This window comes from Sus scrofa, chromosome 13 (genome assembly GCF_054392235.1).
Source record: "Sus scrofa isolate SSC_HxYL_T2T_F1_AM1 chromosome 13, Sscrofa_HxYL_maternal_Yorkshire_Landrace_v2.0, whole genome shotgun sequence".
In the NCBI taxonomy this organism is placed as follows: domain Eukaryota; kingdom Metazoa; phylum Chordata; class Mammalia; order Artiodactyla; family Suidae; genus Sus; species Sus scrofa.
Genome location: NC_139395.1, coordinates 750602 through 763012, shown reverse-complemented (window position 1 = coordinate 763012; position 12411 = coordinate 750602).

The window sequence follows — 12411 nt, the reverse complement described above, 5'->3', positions numbered from 1 at the left end:
AGAATAGAATAGAATAGAAGAGTAAAGAACAGAATAGAACAGAATATAAGAGTTTAGAGTAGAATAGAATAGAATAGAATAGAACAGAATAGAATAGAATAGATTAGAACAGAATAGAATAGCATAGAATACAACAGAATAGAATAGAATGGAACAGAATAGAATATAATAGAATAGAATAGAACAGAACAGAATAGAATAGAATACAATAGAATAGAATAGAACAGAACAGAATAGAATAGAATACAATAGAACACAACAGAATAGAACAGAACAGAAAAGAATAGAATAGAATAGAATAGAATAGAATAGAACAGAACAGAACAGAACAGAATAGAATAGAATAGAATAGAAACGAACAGAGTAGAATAGGTTAGAAAAGAATAGAATAGAATAGAACAGAATAGAATAGAATAGGACAGAAAAGAATAGAATAGAATAGGATAGAACACAAAAGAACATAATAGAATAGTATAGAATAGAATAGAATACAACAGAATAGAATAAAACAGAACAGAACAGAGTAGAATAGAATAGAGTAGAACAGAACAGAACAGAATAGAATCGAATAGAATCGAATAGAGTCGAATAGAGTCGAATAGAATAGAATATAATAGAATAGTGTCGAATCGAATAGAATCGAATAGAATTGAATAGGATAAAACAGAACAACAGAACAGAATAGAATAGAAGAGAATAGAACAGAATATAATAGAATAGAATATAACAGAATAGAATAGAATAGAACAAAACAGAACAGAATAGAATAGAAGAGAATAAAATAGAATAGAACAGAATCGAATAGAACAGAATAGAATAGAATAGAATAGAACAGAATAGAGCAGAGTAGAATAGAACAAAATAGAATAGAATAGAATAGAATAGAATAGAATAGAATAGAATAGAATAGAATAGAATAGAATAGAAGAGAATAGAAGAGAATAGAATAGAATGGAATAGAACAAAACAGAACAGAACAGAACAGAAGAGAATAGAACAAAAGAGAATAGAATGGAACAGAACAGAACAGAACAGAACAGAATGCAATACATGAGAATAAAATAGAATGGAATAGAACAGAATAGAATAGAACAGAACAAAACAGAACAGAATAGAATAGAACATAATAGGATAGAACAGACAGAATAGAATAGAATAGAACAGAACAAAATAGAATGGAACAGAATAGAATAGAATAGAACAGAACAGAACAGAACAGAACAGAACAGAATAGAATAAAATAGAACAGAAAGGAATACAACAGATCAGAATAGAATAGAATAGAACAGAACAGAAGAGAATGGAACAGAATAGAATAGAACAGAACAGAATAGAATAGAATAGAACAGAATAGAATACAATAGAATAGAATAGAAAAGAACAGAATAGAACAGAATAGAATAGTTTAGAATAGAATAAAATAGACGAGAACAGAATAGAATAGACTAGAACTGCACAGAACAGAATAGAATCGAATAGAATCGAATAGAGTCGAATAGAGTCGAATAGAATAGAATACAATAGAATAGTGTCGAATGGACTAGAATCGAATAGAATAGAATAGAATAAAACAGAACAACAGAACAGAATAGAATACAATAGAACAGAAAGGAATACAACAGATCAGAATAGAATAGAATAGAACAGAACAGAAGAGAATGGAACAGAATAGAATAGAACAGAACAGAATAGAATAGAATAGAACAGAATAGAATAGAATAGAATAGAAAAGAACAGAATAGAATAGTTTAGAATAGAATAGAATAGAACAGAACAGAATAGAATAGACTAGAACTGCACAGAACAGAATAGAATCGAATAGAATCGAATAGAGTCGAATAGAGTCGAATAGAATAGAATACAATAGAATAGTGTCGAATTGAATAGAATCGAATAGAATCGAATAGAATAAAACAGAACAACAGAACAGAATAGAATAGAATAGAAAAAACAGAATAGAACAGAATATAATAGAATAGAATAGAAGAGAATAGAAGAGAATAGAACAAAACAGAACAGAATAGAATAGAATAGAATAAAATAGAATAGAACAGAATAGAATAGAACAGAATAGAATAGAATAGAATAGAACAGAATAGAGCAAAGTAGAACAGAACAAAATAGAATAGAATAGAATAGAATGGAATAGAACAGAACAGAACAGAACAGAACAGAAGAGAAGAGAACAAAATAGAATAGAACAGAACAGAACAGAACAGAACAGAATGCAATAGATGAGAATAAAATAGAATGCAATAAAACAGAACAGAATAGAATAGAATACAACAGAACAGAACCGAATAGAATGGAATAGAATAGAATAGAAGAGAACAGAATAGAATAGAATAGAATAGAACAGAATAGAATAGAATAGAATAGTAAAGAACAGAATAGAACAGAATATAATAGTTTAGAATAGAATAGAATAGAATAGAATAGAACAGAATAGAATAGAATAGATTAGAACAGAATAGAATAGCATAGAATACAACAGAATAGAATAGAATGGAACAGAATAGAATATAATAGAATAGAATAGAACAGAACAGAATAGAACAGAATAGAATAGAACAGAAGAGAATAGAATAGAATAGAATAGAACACAACAGAATAGAACAGAAGAGAATAGAATAGAATAGAATAGAATAGAATAGAATAGAATAGAATAGAATAGAATAGAACAGAATAGAATAGAATAGAATACAATAGAATAGAAGAATAGAACAGAACAGAACAGAATAGAATAGAATAGAATAGAAACGAACAGAGTAGAATAGGTTAGAAAAGAATAGAATAGAATAGAACAGAATAGAATAGAATAGGACAGAAAAGAATAGAATAGAATAGGATAGAACACAAAAGAACATAATAGAATAGTATAGAATAGAATAGAATACAACAGAATAGAATAAAACAGAACAGAACAGAGTAGAACAGAATAGAAGAGACTAGAATAGAGTAGAATAGAATAGAACAGAATAGAACAGAACAGAATGGAATAGAACAGAACAGAATAGAATAGAAAAGAATAGAATAGAATAGAATAGAATAGAACAGAATAGAATAGAATAGAACAGATCAGAATAGAATAGAATAGAATAGAACAGAACAGAATAGAATAGAATAGAATAGATCAGAATAGAATAGAATAGAGTAGAACAGAACAGAACAGAATAAAATCGAATAGAATCGAATAGAGTCGAATAGAGTCGAATAGAATAGAATACAATAGAATAGTGTCGAATCGAATAGAATCGAGTAGAATTGAATAGAATAAAACAGAACAACAGAACAGAATAGAATAGAAGAGAATAGAACAGAATATAATAGAATAGAATAGAAGAGAATAGAAGAGAATAGAACAAAACAGAACAGAATAGAATAGAAGAGAATAAAATAGAATAGAACAGAATCGAATAGAACAGAATAGAATAGAATAGAATAGAACAGAATAGAGCAGAGTAGAATAGAACAAAATAGAATAGAATAGAATAGAATAGAATAGAATAGAATAGAATAGAATAGAAGAGAATAGAATAGAATGGAATAGAACAAAACAGAACAGAACAGAACAGAAGAGAATAGAACAAAAAGAATAGAATGGAACAGAACAGAACAGAACAGAACAGAATGCAATACATGAGAATAAAATAGAAGGGAATAGAACAGAATAGAATAGAACAGAACAAAACAGAACAGAATAGAATAGAACATAATAGGATAGAACAGAATAGAATAGAATAGAACAGAACAGAATAGAATAGAATAGAATAGATCAGAATAGAATAGAATAGAGTAGAACCGAACAGAACAGAATAGAATCGAATAGAATCGAATAGAGTCGAATAGAGTCGAATAGAATAGAATACAATAGAATAGTGTCGAATCGAATAGAATCGAGTAGAATTGAATAGAATAAAACAGAACAACAGAACAGAATAGAATAGAAGAGAATAGAACAGAATATAATAGAATAGAATAGAAGAGAATAGAATAGAATAGAACAAAACAGAACAGAATAGAATAGAAGAGAATAAAATAGAATAGAACAGAATCGAATAGAACAGAATAGAATAGAATAGAATAGAACAGAATAGAGCAGAGTAGAATAGAACAAAATAGAATAGAATAGAATAGAATAGAATAGAATAGAATAGAATAGAATAGAATAGAATAGAAGAGAATAGAATAGAATGGAATAGAACAAAACAGAACAGAACAGAACAGAAGAGAATAGAACAAAAGAGAATAGAATAGAACAGAACAGAACAGAACAGAACAGAATGCAATACATGAGAATAAAATAGAAGGGAATAGAACAGAATAGAATAGAACAGAACAAAACAGAACAGAATAGAATAGAACATAATAGGATAGAACAGAATAGAATAGAGTAGAACAGAACAAAATAGAATGGAACAGAATAGAATAGAATAGAACAGAACAGAACAGAACAGAACAGAATAGAATAAAATAGAACAGAAAGGAATACAACAGATCAGAATAGAATAGAATAGAACAGAACAGAAGAGAATGGAACAGAATAGAATAGAACAGAACAGAATAGAATAGAATAGAACAGAATAGAATAGAATAGAATAGAATAGAATAGAATAGAATAGAAAAGAACAGAATAGAACAGAATAGAATAGTTTAGAATAGAATAGAATAGAAGAGAACAGAATAGAATAGACTAGAACTGCACAGAACAGAAGAGAATCGAATAGAATCGAATAGAGTCGAATAGAGTCGAATAGAATAGAATACAATAGAATAGAGTCGAATTGAATAGAATCGAATAGAATCGAATAGAATAAAACAGAACAACAGAACAGAATAGAATAGAATAGAATAGAACAGAATAGAACAGAATAGAATAGAAGAGAATAGAATAGAATAGAACAAAACAGAACAGAATAGAATAGAATAGAATAGAATAGAATAGAATAGAATAGAATAGAATAGAATAGAACAGAATAGAATAGAACAGAATAGAATAGAATAGAATAGAACAGAATAGAGCAGAGTAGAATAGAACAAAATAGAATAGAATAGAATAGAATGGAATAGAACAGAACAGAACAGAACAGAACAGAAGAGAATAGAACAAAATAGAATAGAACAGAACAGAACAGAACAGAACAGAATGCAATAGATGAGAATAAAATAGAATGCAATAGAACAGAACAGAATAGAATACAATAGAATAGAACAGAACAGAATAGAACAGAACAGAATAGAATAAAATAGAACAGAACAGAACCGAATAGAATGGACTAGAATAGAATAGAAGAGAACAGAATAGAATAGAATAGAATAGAACAGAATAGAATAGAATAGAATAGTAAAGAACAAAATAGAACAGAATATAATAGTTTAGAATAGAATAGAATAGAATAGAATAGAACAGAATAGAATAGAATAGATTAGAACAGAATAGAATAGCATAGAATACAACAGAATAGAATAGAATGGAACAGAATAGAATATAATAGAATAGAATAGAACAGAACAGAATAGAATAGAATAGAATAGAATAGAATAGAATAGAATAGAATAGAACAGAACAGAATAGAATAGAATAGAATAGAACACAACAGAATAGAATAGAATAGAATAGAATAGAATAGAATAGAATAGAATAGAATAGAATAGAACAGAACAGAATAGAATAGAATAGAATAGAATAGAATAGAATAGAATAGAACAGAACAGAACAGAATAGAATAGAATAGAATAGAAACGAACAGAGTAGAATAGGTTAGAAAAGAATAGAATAGAATAGAACAGAATAGAATAGAAAGGACAGAAAAGAATAGAATAGAATAGAATAGAACAGAATAGAATAGAATAGGACAGAAAAGAATAGAATAGAATACAACAGAATAGAATAAAACAGAACAGAACAGAGTAGAACAGAATAGAAGAGACTAGAATAGAGTAGAATAGAATAGAACAGAATAGAACAGAACAGAATGGAATAGAACAGAACAGAATAGAATAGAATAGAATAGAATAGAACAGAATAGAATAGAATAGAACAGAACAGAATAGAATAGAATAGAATAGAACAGAATAGAATAGAACAGAACAGAATAGAATAGAATAGAATAGAACAGAATAGAACAGAATAGAATAGAATAGAATAGAACAGAATAGAATAGATTAGAACAGAACAGAATAGAATAGAATAGAATAGAACAGAATAGAACAGAATAGAATAGAACAGAAACGAATAGAATAGAAGAGAACTGAATAGAATAGAATAGAATAGAATAGAATAGAATAGAATAGAATAGAATAGAATAGAATAGAATAGAATAGAACAGAATAGAATAGAATAGAATAGAACAGAACAGAATAGAATAGAATAGAATAGATCAGAATAGAATAGAATAGAGTAGAACAGAACAGAACAGAATAGAATCGAATAGAATCGAATAGAGTCGAATAGAGTCGAATAGAATAGAATACAATAGAATAGTGTCGAATCGAATAGAATCGAATAGAATTGAATAGAATAAAACAGAACAACAGAACAGAATAGAATAGAAGAGAATAGAACAGGATATAATAGAATAGAATATAACAGAATAGAATAGAATAGAACAAAACAGAACAGAATGGAATAGAAGAGAATAAAATAGAATAGAACAGAATCGAATAGAACAGAATAGAATAGAATAGAATAGAACAGAATAGAGCAGAGTAGAATAGAACAAAATAGAATAGAATAGAATAGAATAGAATAGAATAGAATAGAAGAGAATAGAATAGAATGGAATAGAACAAAGCAGAACAGAACAGAACAGAAGAGAATAGAACAAAAGAGAATAGAATGGAACAGAACAGAACAGAACAGAACAGAATGCAATACATGAGAATAAAATAGAATGGAATAGAACAGAATAGAATAGAACAGAACAAAACAGAACAGAATAGAATAGAACATAATAGGATAGAACAGACAGAATAGAATAGAATAGAACAGAACAAAATAGAATGGAACAGAATAGAATAGAATAGAACAGAACAGAACAGAACAGAACAGAACAGAATAGAATAAAATAGAACAGAAAGGAATACAACAGATCAGAATAGAATAGAATAGAACAGAACAGAAGAGAATGGAACAGAATAGAATAGAACAGAACAGAATAGAATAGAATAGAACAGAATAGAATACAATAGAATAGAATAGAAAAGAACAGAATAGAAGAGAATAGAATAGTTTAGAATAGAATAGAATAGAAGAGAACAGAATAGAATAGACTAGAACTGCACAGAACAGAATAGAATCGAACAGAATCGAATAGAGTCGAATAGAATAGAATACAATAGAATAGTGTCGAATTGAATAGAATCGAATAGAATAAAACAGAACAACAGAACAGAATAGAATAGAATAGAATAGAACAGAATAGAAGAGAATATAATAGAATAGAATAGAAGAGAATAGAATAGAATAGAACAAAACAGAACAGAATAGAAGAGAATAGAATAAAATAGAATAGAACAGAATAGAATAGAACAGAATAGAATAGAATAGAATAGAACAGAAGAGCAGAATAGAATAGAACAAAATAGAATAGAATAGAATAGAATGGAATAGAACAGAACAGAACAGAAGAGAATAGAACAAAATAGAATAGAACAGAACAGAACAGAACAGAACAGAACAGAATGCAATAGATGAGAATAAAATAGAATGCAATAGAACAGAACAGAATAAAATAGAATAGAATAGAACAGAACAGAATAGAACAGAACAGAATAGAATAGAATAGAACAGAACAGAACCGAATAGAATGGACTAGAAAAGAATAGAAGCGGACAGAATAGAATAGAATAGAATAGAACAGAATAGAATAGAATAGAAGAGTAAAGAACAGAATAGAACAGAATATAAGAGTTTAGAGTAGAATAGAATAGAATAGAATAGAACAGAATAGAATAGAATAGATTAGAACAGAATAGAATAGCATAGAATACAACAGAATAGAATAGAATGGAACAGAATAGAATGTAATAGAATAGAATAGAACAGAACAGAATAGAATAGAATAGAATAGAATAGAATAGAATAGAATAGAATAGAATAGAATAGAACAGAACAGAATAGAATAGAATACAATAGAACACAACAGATTAGAACAGAACAGAAAAGAATAGAATAGAATAGAATAGAATAGAATAGAATAGAACAGAACAGAACAGAATAGAATACAATAGAATAGAAACGAACAGAGTAGAATAGGATAGTAAAGAATAGAATAGAATAGAACAGAATAGAATAGAATAGGACAGAAAAGAATAGAATAGAATAGGATAGAACACAAAAGAACAAAATAGAATAATATAGAATAGAATAGAATACAACAGAATAGAATAAAACAGAACAGAACAGAGTAGAACAGAATAGAAGAGACTAGAATAGAGTAGAATAGAATAGAACAGAATAGAACAGAACAGAATGGAATAGAATAGAATAGAATAGAATAGAATAGAATAGAATAGAATAGAATAGAATAGAATAGAATAGAATAGAACAGAATAAAATAGAATAGAACAGAACAGAATAGAATAGAATAGAACAGAAGAGAATAGAATAGAATAGAATAGAACAGAATAGAACAGAATAGAATAGAATAGAATAGAACAGAATAGAATAGATTAGAACAGAACAGAATAGAATAGAATAGAATAGAACAGAATAGAACAGAATAGAATAGAACAGAAACGAATAGAATAGAAGAGAACTGAATAGAATAGAATAGAATAGAATAGAATAGAATAGAATAGAATAGAATAGAATAGAATAGAATAGAACAGAATAGAATAGAATAGAATAGAACACAACAGAATAGAATAGAATAGAATAGATCAGAATAGAATAGAATAGAGTAGAACAGAACAGAACAGAATAGAATCGAATAGAATCGAATAGAGTCGAATAGAGTCGAATAGAATAGAATACAATAGAATAGTGTCGAATCGAATAGAATCGAATAGAATTGAATAGAATAAAACAGAACAACAGAACAGAATAGAATAGAAGAGAATAGAACAGAATATAATAGAATAGAATATAACAGAATAGAATAGAATAGAACAAAACAGAACAGAATAGAATAGAAGAGAATAAAATAGAATAGAACAGAATCGAATAGAACAGAATAGAATAGAATAGAATAGAACAGAATAGAGCAGAGTAGAATAGAACAAAATAGAATAGAATAGAATAGAATAGAATAGAATAGAATAGAATAGAATAGAAGAGAATAGAATAGAATAGAACAGAACAAAACAGAACAGAATAGAATAGAACATAATAGGATAGAACAGACAGAATAGAATAGAATAGAACAGAACAAAATAGAATGGAACAGAATAGAATAGAATAGAACAGAACAGAACAGAACAGAACAGAACAGAATAAAATAGAACAGAAAGGAATACAACAGATCAGAATAGAATAGAATAGAACAGAACAGAAGAGAATGGAACAGAATAGAATAGAACAGAACAGAATAGAATAGAATAGAACAGAATAGAATAGAATAGAATAGAATAGAATAGAATAGAAAAGAACAGAATAGAACAGAATAGAATAGTTTAGAATAGAATAGAATAGAAGAGAACAGAATAGAATAGACTAGAACTGCACAGAACAGAATAGAATCGAATAGAATCGAATAGAGTCGAATAGAGTCGAATAGAATAGAATACAATAGAATAGTGTCGAATTGAATAGAAACGAATAGAATCGAATGGAATAAAACAGAACAACAGAATAGAATAGAATAGAATAGAATAGAACAGAATAGAACAGAATATAATAGAATAGAATAGAAGAGAATAGAATAGAATAGAACAAAACAGAATAGAATAGAATAGAATAGAATAGAATAGAATAGAATAGAATAGAATAGAAGAGAATAGAATAGAACAGAATAGAATAGAATAGAATAGAACAGAATAGAGCAGAGTAGAATAGAAGAAAATAGAATAGAATAGAATAGAATGGAATAGAACAGAACAGAACAGAAGAGAATAGAACAAAATAGAATAGAACAGAACAGAACAGAACAGAACAGAATGCAATAGATGAGAATAAAATAGAATGCAATAGAACATAACAGAATAGAATAGAAGAGAATAGAACAGAACAGAATAGAACAGAACAGAATAGAATAGAATAGAACAGAACAGAACCGAATAGAATGGACTAGAATAGAATAGAAGAGAACAGAATAGAATAGAATAGAATAGAACAGAATAGAATAGAATAGAATAGTAAAGAACAGAATAGAACAGAATATAATAGTTTAGAATAGAATAGAATAGAATAGAATAGAATAGAACAGAATAGAATAGAATAGATTAGAACAGAATAGAATAGCATAGAAAACAACAGAATAGAATAGAATGGAACAGAATAGAATATAATAGAATAGAATAGAATAGAATAGAATAGAATAGAATAGAATAGAACAGAACAGAATAGAATAGAATAGAATAGAATAGAACACAACAGAATAGAACAGAAGAGAATAGAATAGAATAGAATAGAATAGAACAGAATAGAATAGAATAGAATAGAATAGAATAGAATAGAATAGAATAGAACAGAACAGAACAGAATAGAATAGAATAGAATAGAAACGAACAAAGTAGAATAGGTTAGAAAAGAATAGAATAGAATAGAAGAGAATAGAATAGAATAGGACAGAAAAGAATAGAACAGAAGGGAACAGAACAGAATAGAATAGTACAGAATAGAATAGGATAGAACAGAACATAATAGAATAGAATACAACAGAATAGAATAGAACAGAGTAGAATAAAACAGAATAGAATAGAATAGAAGAGAATAGAACAGAATAGAATAGAACAGAATAGAATTTAATAGAATAGAATAAAACAGAACAGAATAGAATTGACTAGAATAGAATAGAACAGAATAGAATAGAACAGAAGAGAATAGAATAGAATAGAATAGAATAGAACAGAATAGAACAGAATAGAATAACATAGAATACAACAGAATAGAATAGAATGGAACAGAATTGAATATAATAGAATAAAATAGAACAGAACGGAATAGAATAGAATAGAATAGAATAGAATAGAACAGAACAGAATAGAATAGAATAGAATACAATAGAATAGAACACAACAGAAGAGAATAGTATAGAAAAGAATAGAACAGAATAGAATAGAATAGAACAGAACAGAATAGAATAGAATAGAATAGAATAGAATAGAATAGAATAGAACAGAACAGAACAGAATAGAATAGAATAGAATAGAATAGAATAGAATAGAAACGAACAGAGTAGAATAGATTAGAAAAGAATAGAATAGAATAGAACAGAATAGAATTGAAAGAATAGAATAGAATAGAACAGAATAGAATAGAATAGGACAGAAAAGATTAGAATAGGATAGAACAGAAAAGAACATAATAGAATAGAATAGAATACAATACAATAGAATACAACAGAATAGAATAGAACACAACAGAACAGAGTAGAACAGAATAGAAGTGACTAGAATAGAGTAGAATAGAATAGAACAGAATAGAACAGAACAGAATGGAATAGAACAGAACAGAATAGAATAGAGTAGAATAGAATATAATAGAACAGAATAGAATAGAACAGAATAGAATAGAATAGAATAGAACAGAATAGAGCAGAGTAGAATAGAACAGAATAGAATAGAATAGAATAGAATGGAATAGAACAGAACAGAAAAGAACAGAACAGAAGAAAATAAAAGAAAAGAATAGAATAGAATAGAACAGAACAGAAGAGAATAGAATAGAAAAGTGTAGAACAGAACAGAATAGAATAGAATAGAATAGAATAGAATAGAATAGAATAGAATAGAATAGAATAGAATAGAATAGAATAGAATAGAACAGAACAGATAGAATAGAAAAGAATAGAATAGAAACGAACAGAGTAGAATAGATTAGAAAAAAATAGAATAGAATAGAACTGAATAGAATTGAAAGAATAGAATAGAATAGAGCAGAATAGAATAGAATAGGACAGAAAAGAATGGAATAGGATAGAACAGAAAAGAACATAATAGAATAGAATAGAATAGAATACAATAGAATACAACAGAACATAACAGAACAGAGTAGAACAGAATAGAATAGATTAGAACAGAACAGAATAGAATAGGTTAGAATAGAATAGAATAGAACAGACCAGAATAGAATAGAACAGAATAGAAAAGAATAGAACAGAATAGAATAGAACAGAGTAGAACAGAACAGAATGGAATAGAACAGAACAGAATAGAATAGAAGGGAACAGAACAGAATAGAATAGAACAGAATAGAATAGGATAGAACAGAACATAATAGAATAGAATAGAACAGAACAAAATAGAATG